This window comes from Piliocolobus tephrosceles, chromosome 7 (assembly GCF_002776525.5).
Source record: "Piliocolobus tephrosceles isolate RC106 chromosome 7, ASM277652v3, whole genome shotgun sequence".
In the NCBI taxonomy this organism is placed as follows: Eukaryota; Metazoa; Chordata; class Mammalia; order Primates; family Cercopithecidae; genus Piliocolobus; species Piliocolobus tephrosceles.
The window spans coordinates 14,548,084-14,564,564 of NC_045440.1; the positions used below are offsets into that span (position 1 = coordinate 14,548,084).

The 16,481-nt window shown below is 34.0% G+C and overlaps 1 long non-coding RNA gene across 1 annotated transcript in view; it reads right to left on the reverse strand.

The window, feature by feature from the left end:
* The window catches only part of LOC113224764, a 240,390-nt gene that overhangs the window by 120,475 nt on the left and 103,434 nt on the right, over nt 1–16,481 (reverse strand). The gene's annotated exons all lie outside the window — the stretch shown is intronic.

The window sequence follows — 16,481 nt, forward strand, 5'->3', positions numbered from 1 at the left end:
TAAGTGACCATGTATGTGGCAATAAGTGACCATGTATGTGGCAATAAGTAAGTGACCATGTATGTGGCAATAAGTAAGCTTATTTTATACTATACTATTTCTATTTTTTGTTAGTTGAACGGTCTTAACACATGACATTTATATGCATGTAAGTATATGTGTGTGTGTGTGTGTGTATGTGTGTGTATGTATATATACATGACTAGTCAAGCACTGAATTTTCTGAAATGTCACCAAACATTTGATTACTGGGGACTGGAAAATTTCTCAGCTCTCTCATCTCTCTGATACTTTAATTCTGAGACATGTTCTACTGCATCCCAGATTTTTCTAACAGGTTTAACCTGGAGTTGACCATAGTGATTACTGTGTGTGTGTGTGTGTGTTTACATATACACACATCTACCCTATCACATATATTGACCATAGGTGAGCATATACCTGTATATAAATGTACAACATATATGTGTATATATACTATATATGTGTATATATACTATATATGTGCATATATATACACTTCTACAATATCTATCATCTATGTATCCTTTTTACATATTTGAAATTTTTCTCTGAGCATTTACATTTTGTCTCTCCTATACCAGCCTTTTTTGTTCTTAATGTACAATAGTACTCACTGCTCACCACCAATTTTCTTAATGTAGTTTTCCCAGTGTTTTAAGTGAAATATATCCTCAGTTAGCACCTGGAGTCATCACAAAGCCAGTATTTCCTAGGATACTGTGTGTTCAAAAATATTTTGTTTGATTTGAAGGAAAGTCCAGTGAATTACATAATTCTTGGCGCAAAACTTCTTTTCTTCAGTATCATTAGATGTTGTTCAACTGTTTACTAATTTTGAATATTTAATGTCTAATAATCTGATGACAATCTCATTTTATTTTGTTTATATGTGGCATGAGCCTGGGCATGAAAATATTTAATCAAAGTAAAATTTCTAATTTTCTTTTTCAAAAGTGTATTCAGTTGAATATTTTCTGGATTTCTATATACTTGAGAATATTATTCTAATGTATTAACATGACACAATAATTTCAGGTTAATTCTAAGTGAGATTTTGATATTTCTAAGCATATCTGGTAAATTGACACAAAGAAATCAAAGCGACTAATGACTTTTGGAAAATTCATCCCAATGCCAAACGGACCAAGTTTTACATTTGACCTATCAAGGACATCTTTAAGCTTAAAGGCAAAAGGAACATCTTTAAGCCTAAAGGCAAAAGGAAATTATGAGTAGAACATGGTATATATTACAAAGAATTGTCTTTTAAATTGATTATTCCAGAAATGAAGACATGCATACTTAATATATCAGACATATGTTAATCAAAATTTTTACCCCTTTTGTCACTAGAAGAGGCATTGGATATTTTAACTTTTATTCTTCTAGTACATTCTGTCATTGATCTGTCCATGTCAACCTAACACTGTTTACATTGCCACCTTAAGTTTTAATTGCCAGAGCCTTTAACTCTCCCTAAGGATTTTCTCTGGGTTCTTGCAGGCAATCTGGAAGTAGATAGGAACTAATAATACACTCCAGGAGCATGAGTCAAATATTGACTAATGGGAAATGGAGAATTTCTCAGCTCTTTCTCCCCTCTGATAGCACAATTCTGAGGCATGTTCTACAGCTTCCCAAATTTTCCTAATAGGTTTGACCTAAAGTTGACCACAGCGATCACTTACTTGATAACATGATCATTTTATAGGCTTCCATGCCTTTCCTCTTTCATCTCACTACAATCAAAAGAGCTGGTACAAGAAGTGGTCCTGAAAAACAGAGCCCTCAGGATGGAATTTTGGAATCTGTTTACTCACCTGCCAGATGGCAACACAGACCCTATTACTAAGAATGATTAAGAATGGTAATAATGCCTGACTGCCCAATTACCTGAAGGGAATTGGAATGAAGGTCCTATAAAAAGGAATGGCCTGACCAATGCAAGCTATTGCCTGAAAGACATGGGTTAATTGTTAAGTACGTAAGAATTATGAAATCAGCTGTTGACTGCTAATGAAACGTTTTCTGAAGAAAATGGCAGAATCATGGTAGTAAACTCTCAGCTCAGGGCATGTGTGAAAGCCAGGAAACTTCCATGTCAGTATCCAAAGGGTCTTTCATTTTCAGCAGTTGGAAATGAACTGCGCTGAAAATTGAGTCCAGGATCTAATTGTGACAAGAACAGAGTTCCAAAGAAGCCAAACTGGCAGCTCTAACGAGACTCCTCTGATAAAGTCAGGAAACCAGACTGCCTTGGCTAGTAAAAGTGGTCCCATTCCCCTCCAAAAAAAGGCCTGAACACTGTGCAAATTCATTATCTAAGGCAGGTGATCAATGCTTGTCTTCCTCAAGATGTGCTCCCACCTCTCCTCACTGTTTCTGAGGAGTAAGATTAAGACTTTGTATGGCCTGATTGGGAAGCACTTCTATTCCACAAAAACAGGTACCAGAAGATCACCAAATCTTACTTAATATATATAAGTGAAGACTGGGAGAACATGCATGAGTATGGATCTCCAGGGTTAGTTACCTTATTGTGCAATGAAAAAGGGACTACTTTAGGTGGGGGAGGGAGAATCAATTTTTACAGTTAGTGAAGGAATCTTGTAACATAAATTATATAGAGTTGACAAATTCCCAGCTGTGGTGCCACATTTCTCAATTAGCTTACCTCAGTCTGTAATTTTTTTTTTATTTTTTTCAGGCTGTCTTAGGCTGACAAGGTATTTTTTGCTCCTTCTGTTCTGCATTACCTTATCTTTTCCAATGTTTAGGATTAACTAACATCTAAGGAAGATTATATTTTATCTGGGTTTAAATAATTCTTTCAATTTTACAGCTAAGCTTAGTTTACTAATTTTCACCAAATTAACTCAGTGAAGTCCCCTTTACTCTGCCCTCAGAAATTGAATAGTTGCAACTCTTCCCTTGTTTCTAATCCTTCACAACTGAGGATAAACCTGATTCAAAAGTTCTTTGATAATTTTTCGGAGGTGTTCAGTGATTTTTCAGTCTGCGTGTGTCATCATCCATTCTGAAGGGGGATATATCTTATCCTTCTGAAATTAAATTAAATATGAGAAGAGCATGACACATATTTTTATATTTGCAACTTGAAATTATATGATCCATCATTAGGACACCTTCAAAATATTAAGATGACTACATTAAAATTTCAAAAGATGTATCTACCTGTATCTACTTTTCTTTCCTTTTCCAGTAATACTACTCAGAATAAATTAGAAGGAAAAAAGTACTACTTAAAGTAAGGTTTTATTTTGAGACTAACATTATACTTCCTGGCAGTATCTTTTAATCTACAGGTAAATATGCCCCAAAAAGTTACCTGCATGCCATGATCAAAAGAACAAATACTAAGATAAAATCTAAAACATTCATGCTGCCCTAAATATTATAGGTATACAAGCTTTGCCTTTATAATTACCGAAAAAATTACTTTTACCAAGTGATAAAACAGAAAATGGTAATGAAATATTTATTACCAATGACGTGATAGGCAATTACATTTCCAAAAAGAGAAGAGACAAAAGGAAGATAAAAATGCATTACCTGACTACTTTGGGATAGATGTTATTATATATTATTTCATATTCAGAATGATCTATCTAAAGTAGTTGGTATCATTCTCATTTTGTATGAGGAGAAACTGAAGTTCAGAAAGTTAAGTAAGATTAGGTTAACCATTATTAAGCTGGTAGATAATGGTTTTGTTGAAAGACTTTATAATCACAATAGAAGACAGAGATAAAAACAACATGGTAGACACTTCTTGTTTCTCATTTATTTATTTTATCACAGTAAGAATTTTCAAAGGTCAGCGATGTGAACAAGAGTTCTCTGAATACTACAAAGCCTTTGTAAACATCCTTCTTTGTAAAATTGATTTTCTCCTTCGATCTCACTATTATCACTTGCCAATTGATGTCTTTTAACTCTCTCCTGTATTTCTCATTCTCAAATTATAAATATGTCAAGATCAAAAACAATGTCAAATTTATAGCATTTCCAGAGGAATTTAAGGGTTCAGTTACTATTAGTTGTTCTTTCTTGGAAAGTTCCATAAAATTAATTTCAAATTTATATTTGTACAAATCATAAAAATAAAAATATATAATATTTGATGTTTAAATTATATATCAATATACCATGTTCTAAGCAAAGTGTTATTCAGAATCATCATATAACATTGACCTACAGTTTCTTGAAATTAAAAAAATATTTCTGTAGAAAAGCGCACTTTCTTAAAGAAGAAGCTTTTCCAAACAATATACTGTCTTAAGCTGCCTGTTAATAATTCTGAATGTAACAGAAAACAATAAAATTAATATCAGTTTTTATATCCTTCTGTCAATTTCAAGTGCTCCATTACAAAGATAAATTATGTCTTCTCTTAAAAACACACATTTGTAATATGTGGTTAAGAATATACATTGTTAATTTTTAAAATATTTCTTTACTAGATAGAGCTGAGAGCCACTAGAAGGTTTATGAATGTTGAAGAACAATGTTCTTTTTATCTTTAATAAATTGTGAACATCATAGAATAAAAATGAGATGATGTAATCAGATTGGAAAATACTGAGATGTTTTTTTAAAATGTATTAAACAAGGTGTCAAACTTCAAACTGAATGCTAGTATGCTTTAGAAATGAGAAAACAAATATAAAAATTCACTGTCAAATTTTCCATTTTTGCCAAAACATAGCCTGCTTTAAGAGAATAAATGTTATACATGATGAACTTGAGCATATAGCCCTATTTCTCATAAGAGGGCAGAGAAAAATTGTCACATTTCAACGAGGTCCTTCTCTGGGCAGACATTTCCAGTCAGACCACCAGAAAATAGTAGGGGAAAATACCCAACCAAACAAGCAGATCTGTTTCTTAGCACGGTTCTTAAATTGTCAAGGTATCAATACACAGGCAAGATGATGACAGAGGCACAAATTGGGATTGTATAGTAGTAATCTGATCATAGAAAATCCTGAGACTTCTGCCTTAATTCTTATTTAATTGCTTTATCTTACCTTCGAAAAAATTCAAATGACATTTTCAAACTCTTAAACAAAAAGATACAATCTTCTCTCCATTAGCATTAGCTCAGGCAAAGAGCTGCATGTAAATAACAATTTGATCAAAAGAACACATCTCTGCACAAGACCCTTGACTATCCAAGAAGAAACATTAAAAAAAAAAAAAAACTTTATTTTTTTTAAGAGACAGAGTCTCACTCTGTTGCCCAAGGCTGGAATGCAATGGCGTGATGATAGCTCACTACAGCCTCAAACTCAAGTGATCCTCCTGCCTCAGCCTACCAACTAGGTAGCACTGCAGGCATGTGCCACCACGCTTGGCTAATTTTTAAAACTTTTTGTAGAGACAGCATCCTGCTACATTGCCCAGGCTAGTCTTGAACTCCTAGCCTCAAGCAATCCTTCCACCTTAGACTCCCTAAAGAGCTGGGATTACAGGCATCAGCCACTGTGTTCAGCTGGGAACCATTTTCTTTAATGAAAGAGTGGACCCAAAATGTTAAAATAGGGAAAAAGGGAAAAACCTTTATGGTTATGAAAATTTAAGAATTAGATGGTGATAATTGAGCACATTAGTTCCTTCAGATTTCATATCCAAGAGAAATATTCATTCTTCAGAAAACAGAATATACTCACACAAACACATAAACACATACATATGCATGTATGTATATGTATATACTACTCATCCCTACTTACACTCAGCATGAAGTACTACATGATACACACACACACATGCGCACACACACACACACATTTATACATTTGGAATAAATATTCTGAAATATATATATTTCCAGAGATAATTTGTTGCATGGAAATAATTTCAATATCTCAGCAAACAGAAGACTACATTCAATGCCAGTATATTCTCGAGTTCCTCTGCTTTCAAAGAAAATATACTTTCTTGACTTTGTGATAGAATACTAAAAATTAAATAAACCTTCTAGGAAAGTTGTATAATTAGTAGAAAACACTGCATCTAAATTTAATAAAACAACAGAATATGCTAAGATTTAGGACATTATCTTTTAAAAACCTAAAACAAATCAATTTTAATTACAATATTTAAAGCTTTAGAGAATCAGAAGCTCACAAATTATAAACTGGAATAGAAAGGATAAACGGTTTACTACAAATGACAATTTTAGGAAACTCTCAAAAAGAAGTATGCCATAGTTGAAATGAGATAACTTTTAATAATCACAATGTTAACATTAAATTTCAATGTAAAACATGCTATTACAAAACACCAAAAACAAATGTTATGATGGACCAATGAAACATACAGATGAACACTATCTACTTTCAATGCCCCTGAATAGTCAGCATCTTAAAGTCCTCGAAACACTGAACTTTTTAATAATTTATATTTCACACTATGTGCAGGGTTCAGTGGAATAACCCTCGAAATTCCACAAATAATTAATTCTAAGAAAGCTGAAGTTATAAGGGGAGATAAAAATTTAGAGAACTGTGAGAGACTTTATTTTCCTTTGTAAAATCTTCCTTAAAGTAATTCCAACTGGGGAGATTAGCTGATCCCTGGAAGTTGGAAAATGCAGTTCTTTTCACAGAAAGGGAAGACAGTGGATTTCAGAACTATAAAAGTCTAAAAAAATGAGTAGTGAATAGCTGGCAAGGGAATCTATGAATACTAGGAATCTGCCAGCACTATTTTATTTTCTTTTTTGGAATGCATCATTCAACTAGAGAAATAGATGAATGCTGTATTTTTGTGAGTTTATTAGCTATTTCTGCATAACAATTCATTAAATATCCCATTGCTTTAAAAAAAATCATACATTTAGCTCATTTTGGATCAATAACTTAGAGTGAGCTTGCCTACATGGGTTTTGTTGGCATCTGTGAACACCTATACATGTCCAGGGGTCAGCTGGATACCACTATTTTCAGCTGGTATCAACAGGAACAGTTAGGCCAGCTGGCATAAGTAGACGTAAATGGTATGTTGCAACTCTTCCAAATATGTTCCTCATATCCCTCTAGTAGACTACCCTGGGAATTTTCTTTTTTTTTGTTTTGTTTTGTTTTGTTTTGTTTTGTTTTGTTTTGAGATGGAGTCTGGCTCAGTCGCTCAGGCTGGAGTGTAGTGTACCCTGGGAATTTTCTTATGGTGAAAGCCTGGGTTCAAGACAGCAAGGCAAAGTTTGCAAGCAGTTTGCAAGCTCTGTTTGCATCATATTTGTTGACCTCAGTTGGACAAACCATTAAAAAGACTGAGCCTAGAATCAAGAGATGGTTCAGATTTTTACAATGGGAAAAATGAATATTGGGCCATCAATGTAATTACTCTATCACACTTCATCCTCTAGCCACACCCCTCTTATATGCAAAATACGCCCCATTTCACCCATGGATCTCTAAAACTTCCTCCAATCGTGCATTAGGCTTGGAGTCCACGATATTATCATGTGCATCAGGTCCAGATGGAGCTCTTCACATGTGGTTCCTCTAGATGTGAAGATAAACTAAAAAGCTAACCTATCCAATTCCCACATACCAAACTATGAGACAAGGGTAGGAAGACTGCAATAAATGCCATTATTCAAAAAGAGGGATTTAAAAAAGCAACATAATAGTCACTGGTTCATAACAGTTCTCAAATTCTGCTGCTGAGCCAGTGTTGCAAGATTCTTCTGATCTGCTTGCAGGGAATGTTTCCTGTTCAAGCCTTATTTATGCTTCTTGGAAGTGTCTTTCCAGCCCAATGTTCTCTATGATTCTTGGTTCCACATTCTGGGATGCCCTTCCTTTTCCAATTTCCTTAGCCACTTTTGGGACTTTATTATAAGTTATACCCTTGGAGCAATATTCTAAGACTACTTCCTGTTTGTAGAAATGTTGTGGCCCCAGAGACCATTATGCATATTGAATAATATAATATTATTTTAAACTAAGATGGCTTTACTTTTCCCAATATAAAACCCTGAAATATTGTGTGGTTTTTCTGTAATACAATAATGTCCCGTTCCACGTCTTTTTGTTTATCCTCCTTAGATTTGTTCAGTTTCTTGGATGTGTAATTTGGTTCTATGTGATAATTTGGGTTGCCCTCAGACACTATCTCTTTAAATATTTCTTCTGCTCCATTCTCACGTGTATTACACCGTTTGATATTTTTCCACAGACATTGGCTGCTCTATTTTCCTTTTGTTTGGTTCTCTTCTTTCTTTTTTCCCTTTCTGTTTCAGTTTAGATCTTTCTTTTGATCAGTCTTCAAGCTGATTAACTCTTACCTTTGTTGCGTCTACCTTGCTGTTCAGGCCATGAAACACATTTTTATTTAATGTATTATATTTTATATCTAGTATATACATTGCTTCTATTTTTAATAGTTTTCTTTGAAATTTTCCACCTCTTTCTACATATTGTCTGTTTTCCAACTAGATAAGTTAGAATTCTTAGTATCACTGTTTAAAAGACCCTTTCTGTCAGTTGTAATTTTTGAGTCATTTCCATATATATTATTGACTGCTTATCTTCTTGGTTATAGTTCTCTTCCACTCTATGCGCTCTTGTGAGAGACCCATTTTCATTTTACTTGTAATTTGGGGGGTACCAGTTATTTTGTATAAAATTAATATTGATGTTAAAAAATAAACCTGCCCAGAGATACTTCCTTATTCTGCTAGGCTGCTAGAGTTAAAAACTTGAATCAATAAGATGTATAGAAGTAGGTCTGAGATTTATTGCAAATTTTCATTCAATTTCCCATTGACTTTTATTATTTTGAGTGCAAGATTAGAAGTATTCCTTCAATAGGACATGAACACTGATGTTATTCTGATAAACCATTTGTTCTTTACAGCCTGGACCCAGCTTTAGGAATTATGAAATCTTTGCTTCATAGAGAGGCTTTCAGGTTTTGAATAAAGGGAGATTCTGTTCTCCACTTCTGCTCTTGGCTTGCTCTTACACTGACTTCCTGTCCTGGCCTCTGGATGCCTGTCCTGGCCTCTGGATGTGTCTCTAGCCTCCTGCCCTGTCTCCAGTCTTCCAAGCACACAGGCCTTACACTTTGTGATGGGTAAGGAGGATATTTAAGAGGAACTTATCTCAGGTTTTCTGCTTTTAGCCCTCCAACCATGCCTTGGTGAATTTCCCTCAGTTCACTTGTACCAGTTCCCACCATCAGTTTCGAGAAGTCTGAAGTGCCTTGGTGGGGTTTACCCGGCCCTGACCCTGGTCTTTTGTGACGCCCCTCCCCAGGCACACAGTGAACACCCGTGGAGAAGAACTGGTAGCTAGGTGCTGACTTACACTATGGTAGCCACTGTTCAGTGTTCCAGCTCGACTACAATCATTAACATCTCATTTAAATTAAGGGCAGTTCTTTTTACCCCTTCTATGGTGAATTTCTAGTCCTCGCACCACTCCACCATGGATGAGTTGATAATATCCGTTATGATTCTTTTCTCTCTCGTAAACTGCTTACCACTATTTACAATTTAGTTCATTAACTTTCACCAAAACCTCAGGTTTTTATAGTAAAAAGCAAACAAAAGCAACAATGATGTTGTACATCATTGGGCTTATTTTTGGATGTCAGGTATGAGTGATGCTCTTTTGAGATATTTACATTATTGCCAGAAACAAAATATGCAATTAGATATTCATTCATATTTACAGATTTAAAAAAATAACTCTTAATGGATTGGGAACTCATTAGGAATTAACAGTCATGTGATATGTTATTTATATCTGTGTTATATGCATTTTGCTGACAACCTAGCTTCTACTTAATAAAAAACCCCAGACACATTATTTTGGTATATTTCATCTTTCATTCTGATAATCTTAAAAAATATATTCTTCTACAAATCATTTTAAACGTTGTATATGAAGAATTCAGTATTCTTGGTAAGGTAATTTAATACAGGGCACAAAGAACTAAAATATACAACAGGGTTCATGCCGTCCCCATATGGGACAATGTTATCGAAAGGTACAACACATCTCTCATCTCATGAGACTGCTTCCTTCAGTCATTAAACAGCAAGTCATTGCCTACTGAAGTTAGATGCACAAATGGGTTTTGTTGCTTATTTTACACTGAGGAAACATGCAGAAACAAATATCAAATATATTTAAAGAATTGTATTGTCTCAATCTGACAATGTGCCATAGTTTTTAGCAATACTTAAACTTAGTTCTATTAGGAGCTAGATATTTAACATAAATATTGAATTCCTTATTTTTATATATATCACTGTAAATTTGTATGTAACTACATAGATTTTTTTCTTTCATGGTGAAATAATTCTCTTATTTTATTTTATGCTTTAAATGTGTAATTTTTCCAAAGAATAAGCAGAGGTGAGAGAAGCAGTCTTCCGACTGCAGATTTGTGTTTCTAAGAATCTTATTTAATTAGAAGAATTTTGCTGCAATTTTCCTTTCTCGGGCATTGCAAAGGCTACAAAATAGTTTTAACACTTCCCACAATTCAGAAAACAAATCTGATTACCATGCAAAATAAAAATAAGTTTAATTCAAGTCTATTCAACTCCACAGGTAATTTTTGGCTTATTTGAATCAATTTTTTCAGTTTGCAACTCAAAAATGAGATTGCAGACAAAATGCTTGCTTAAAAATACTCTGCATGTGATCAGGAGCACCTATTAATCTGTAGGCAATAAAACCTTGTTTTATATTTACTTATGTGTACCTCATCTAAATGTCTGGTAAAATTTGTATAGACATCTTAACCACACATATTGGTGTTAACAGGACAAATAGCATGTCTTTGAATAACAATTGCTGAGATTTTTATAAAAGGTCTTCTATCTGTAATAGCATGCCAATGATAGAAAAGAAGACAGGGACTATGGGTAGGGGGAACTTCTAAAGCAGGGATCCCCAACTCCCAGGCTAAAAACCCCATACCGGTCCATGGCCTGTTAGTAACTGGGCTATACAGAAGTGAGTGGCATGCTAGCCAGAGAAGCTTCGTCTGTATTCACAGCCATTCCCCATGGCTCACATTATCACCTGAGCTCCACCTCCTGTCAGATCAGCAGTAGCATTGGCTTCTCAGAGGAGCACAAACCCTATTATGAACTGCACATACAAGGGATCTAGGTCGCAACCTCCTTATAAGAATCTAATGCCCGATGATCTGTCACTGTGTCATATCACCCCCAGATGGGACTGTCTAGTTGCAGGAAAACAAGCTCAGGGCTCCCAATTCTAATTATGATGAGTTGTATAATTACTTCATCATATATTGCAATGGAATAATAATAGAAATAAAGAGCATAATAAATGTAATGCACTCTAATCATTCTGAAATCATCTCCCCCACTCCTGGTGCATGGAAAAGTTATCTTCCATGAAACTGGTCCCTTGTGCCAAAAAGTTTGGGGACGGCTGCTCTAAAGGATCTGGTACATAGACTCCATGAAAACATTTGAGAAGCCAAGGTCTGGTGTTTCTGGTGAGAGTCGTGGAAAAAGTGGTCACTTAGCTTTTTCAGGCTTAGTCTCAAAGTGGATGATTAAAGTCTTAGCAAATGTATGGAGATTTTCTGGTTCAGAATATTCTGATGATTTATTCAAAAGTATATTTTGGAGTCATCGAAGATTTTATTTTGCATAGCAGTGTAGGGCAAGAAATTTAGATAGCTTTATCTGCTCTGACAAGTTTCTGGGTTAAAATGATGTGAAAATAAATATACGTGGTGAAACTGATGAGAACATCGTCGTGAAGCCCTAGAGCAAGTATTAACATAAGAAGGAAATAGACTAGGATTTAAAATCTTCACATTCTCCTTACTACTTGTAAAGCATATTGCTCAGATTGAGCCTCATCACTTCTCTTGGGCTATTAGAGTTCAATAAAGATTAGAGACTTTATATGTAAAATTCTTACTATAATGCCTGACACAAAGTAGAAATGAAGGAGTAGAATTTAGTAAATCTTTCACTGGCTAATGCACATGGACCTGATTGGAGGTGGGAATTCTGAACTTAGAGGGCACCATTACAAATTCTTCTTGATCCATCTTTGTAGTTCATCAACGGAATGTAAACGTACAGTATCAAAGAACTACTTTTTGTTAATATAACTGCTTTCTTCGTTAAACTAATGTATGCCCGTTACTGGTCTAGATGTTTAAACCTAATTACACCATAGCTTTACTGTCTCTGCATTTTAACCTAATTCTTTACTTTGTCTCCTTTCCAAAAAGGTACTATAAAAAAAAATCACATAATTCATTTTAAGTCATTAAAATAGATTAAAGAATGCATTTCTACAAGCTTATCTTTGACATTTGAAGTTTTATTAAATATCATTTTATGAAACTTTTAACCCAAAGTCACAAAAGCAAATTACTTGCAAAGAAATAAATGAATTCAATTATTTTTCTAGGAGCTTTAAAATGCTGGTAGTTTTTAAGCATGAGGATTTTCTATTTCACTTAGAGGTTAAGCAACAAAAGGCAAACAAACATTTACAATTATGATAAAAATGGGAGATTTTTATCTTTTATTAGAATAATAGTATTTTAGAAATCTAAGGCAAAAGATGGAATGACACATATGTGAACTAATGCCAAATAACACTCAATTCACACTTGGACAGTTTCTCATTTCTTAACCTGTCCCAGACATTGTGCCATATTCTTTACATGTATTACTCCAACCAGTTTAACACTGCAGTTGTATGGAATAATTCATCATAATATTTCTATTTTACAGCTGTGGAGTTCACACTTGTAAAATTCTATGATTTTTGGATCTGAATCCATTCATTCTTTTTTATTTTGGTAAAATACACTTAAAATAAAATTCATCTTAAACATGTTGAAAGTTTACAATGTAGTGGTAATAAACATACTCACATTGCCGTGTGACCATCAGCACTATCCATCTCTAGGACTTTTTCATCATCTTAAACCCAAACTCTGTCCCCATTAAACAACAATTCTCCATTCTTCTCACCTCTAGTGGCTACTGCCCCCTAGTAACCACTATTCTACTTTTCATCTCTTAGTATTTGACTGTTCTGAGTACCTCATATAGATGAAATTATACAACGTTCATCCGTTTGTGTCTAGTTAATTTCACTTAGTATAATGTTTTCAAGGTTCAGTCACACTGTAACATATATCACAATTTGATTCCTTTTTTAAGGCTGAAAAATATTTTATTGTATGTATTAGATTTTATTTATCCATTCATCCATTAAAGGGCATTTGTGTTGTTTCCAACTTATGGCTATTGTGATAAAGAAGCTAAGAGCATTTGTGTGCAAATACCTGTTCAGTTCTTTGCTTTCAATCCTTTTGAGCATATACCTAGAAGTGGAATTGCTGTACCATCTAGTAATTCTATGTGTAAGTTTCAAGGTACCTCTGTACCGTCTTCCACAGCAGCTGCACCATATTTCACATTGCCACCAACAGTGTAAACGCAGTTTCTGCAAATCCTTGTCAACACTTGTCCTTTTCTTTTCTATTTTTAAAATACTAGCTATTCTCATGTGTGCTGGGTGGTATCTTGTGGTTTTGATTTGCAGTTCCCTAATGATTAGTGAGGAACAGCATTTCACGAGCTAAATGATTATTTTTATATCTTCTTTGAAAAAATGTCTGTTCATCCTTTGCCTATTTTCTAATTGGGTTTGTTGGTTGCTTGTTGTTGAGCTGTGGGAATTCTTTATATTCTGGGTATCAATCTATCAGATGTATAATTTGCAATTTTTTCCTTCAATTTGGGAATTATCTTCTAACTCTCTTTTTGGTGTCTTTTGATGCAGAAAAGTTTTCAATTTTGATGAAGTTCCATTTACCTCTTTTTTCTTTTCTTGCTGTGTTTTTAATGGCATATCCAAGAAATCATTGCCAACACCAATGTCATGAATCTCCCCCGACCATGTTTTCTTGTAAGAGCTTTTTAGTTCTTACATTTAGGCATCTGATCCACTGTGAATTAATTTTTATATATGATGTAAAGGAAGAGTCCAACTACATTTTATTTTATTTTTCTGTGTGGATATCCAGTTCTCTGAACACCATTCATTGAAAAGAATACCTTTTACCATCGAATGATCTTGGCATGTTTATTGAAAATCATTTGACCATATATGTGAGGGTTTATGTCTGGACTCTGCATTCATCTCAATGTCTTTTTTTTATGCCAGTAGCACCCTGTTTTTATCACTGTAGCTTTGCAGTAAGTTTTGAAATTAGGAAGTGTGAGTCCTCCAGTTTTGTTGTATTTCAAGACTATTTTTGCAATTCAAAATCCCTTGAGATTCCACATAAACTTTTGGATTTTTCTATTCCTTCAAAAAATATTGTTGATGTTTTAATAGGGATTGCATTTAATCTGCAGATCTCTGTGCAAAGTATTGACACTTCAGCATTAAATCTTTTGATTCATTAACAAAAGATATACTGCTATTTATTGGTGTCTTCTTTAATTTCTTTTGGAAACATTGTATAGATTTTAGTGTAGAAGGCTTCTGCCTCCTGGGTTAAGTTTATTAGTAAATATTTTTGATGTTATTGTAGATGGAATTGTTTTCCTAATTTCCTTTTTAAAGTATTGTCACTTTGTACAAAAGCAATGAATTTTTCCATGTTGATTTTGTATACTGCAACTGTGATGAACTAATTTATTAGTTCCAGCTGGCTTTTTTGTGGAACTTTAGGATTTTCTACACATAAGATAACGTTATCTGTGAAGAGAGGTAGTTTTACTTCTTACTTTACAATTTAGTGCCTTTCATTTTTCTTCTGCCTAATTACTCTGGCTAGACTTTCCAATGCTTTGTTGACTGCAAGTGAAAGGAACATCCTTGTCTTATTCTTGATCTAAGGGGAAAACTTGTAGTCTTTCACCATTGATTATGATGTTAGCTCTGCAATTTTTAAAAAACATATGGCCTGTAATATGCTGAAAATGTTTCTGAGTTCATTCCTTCCTACCTTAGACTCTCCAAAATTAATTATACTTCTAAGTTGCTTCCTGGTTGTTTGTAAACTTGTTTTTTAAATCAAATTATGTTAATAGAAATTATATATTGAGTGCTAAGTAACTCCTGGTCACTATGGCACCTGTTGGTAAGTCAGAGATTCCTAAAATATATTTCTTTTTCTTGTGTGCTTAAGCAAGTAGTGTGAAAGAAGTTATAATGGAGTTTTAACAGAAGTATGCACAGACTGCTATGGAGCAGAGAGGAAGACATAATTAACTCTGCCTAGATGGAAGAGGCTGTACCTCCCAAAAGTGAGTATTGAAGGATAAATAAGAATTTGTACAGTAAATAATACTCCTGACATTCAGGAGACAGAGGTCGTTTCCAAAGCATTCTCGGAAAAAAATCACGCACATAGGGTTGGAAATATAATGTCACATTCAAGGAATTTCACATAGAAATGCATAAACCGTGCTGTCAATTTGGAATAGGAACGATAGAGGAGGATTGAGCCATGGTAGAAACATGCAGGAAAAAAATTATGAAGGGCACTGTAATCTTGTGATAAACCTTCTGAAATCAGCACTTGAAGACAGGCAAAATGTATCACACTAAATTTGTAAAAGCTAGCTTTCTTGAAAATTTAGATAAAATAATTTTATCTAAAAACAAGCATATATTATATATATGATGAAAAGTGAGACTCAGATTTTTCTTTTGTAATTAAAACAATATGGGAAGAAATTTAGTGTTTGCTGTGGGCATGGGTTTTCCACATCCTTGGACCTTCAGGAGCATCTGTTCTTTGGTTTGGGGAGAACCAGGGAGAGAGCCACTGCAGGAATTAAGCAAGACAAGGACGTGATTATGTCTGAATTATCAAAGGAATTACACTTTAGTTACACGACTGATCTTTCAACATCTCACTATACTCCCTAAAACAATTCCAAAAACACACACTTTCAGTATTATCTTGGTCTAAATACATCTATAGTGTTTCTGGTAAAGTTCTAAGACAGATTGAGGAAAAGAGTTTTTATGATTCTGTTCGTTTTTCAGCAGTTATGTAAATGCTTGTACATATGCTCCCCATTGAATATTTACTATTCCTTCATTGTAATTCAGAAAAAAACTTATAAAGGAAGAAAGTATTGAAAAGAAAGCACAAAATGTTCAAGAGGCATTATGGCATGTGTCATGTCAGAAGAGTTTACTACAGGGTCTTAGCTGGTCTTTTATCCTAACTAGCTGCGTGATCTTGAGGAGTTACTACTTTTGAATCTCACACCTCATATATAAAATTAATATTTTATTTAGAAGGAAATTCAATCTCCAAACTCCTAGCTAATTTTACATTTCCATGGCTCTAAAATTTCATTAACAAATATACAACAATCTTTGTCATGAGACTATTTTTCTCTTAATTCATTTCATTTAAGGTGGTCATTGTGC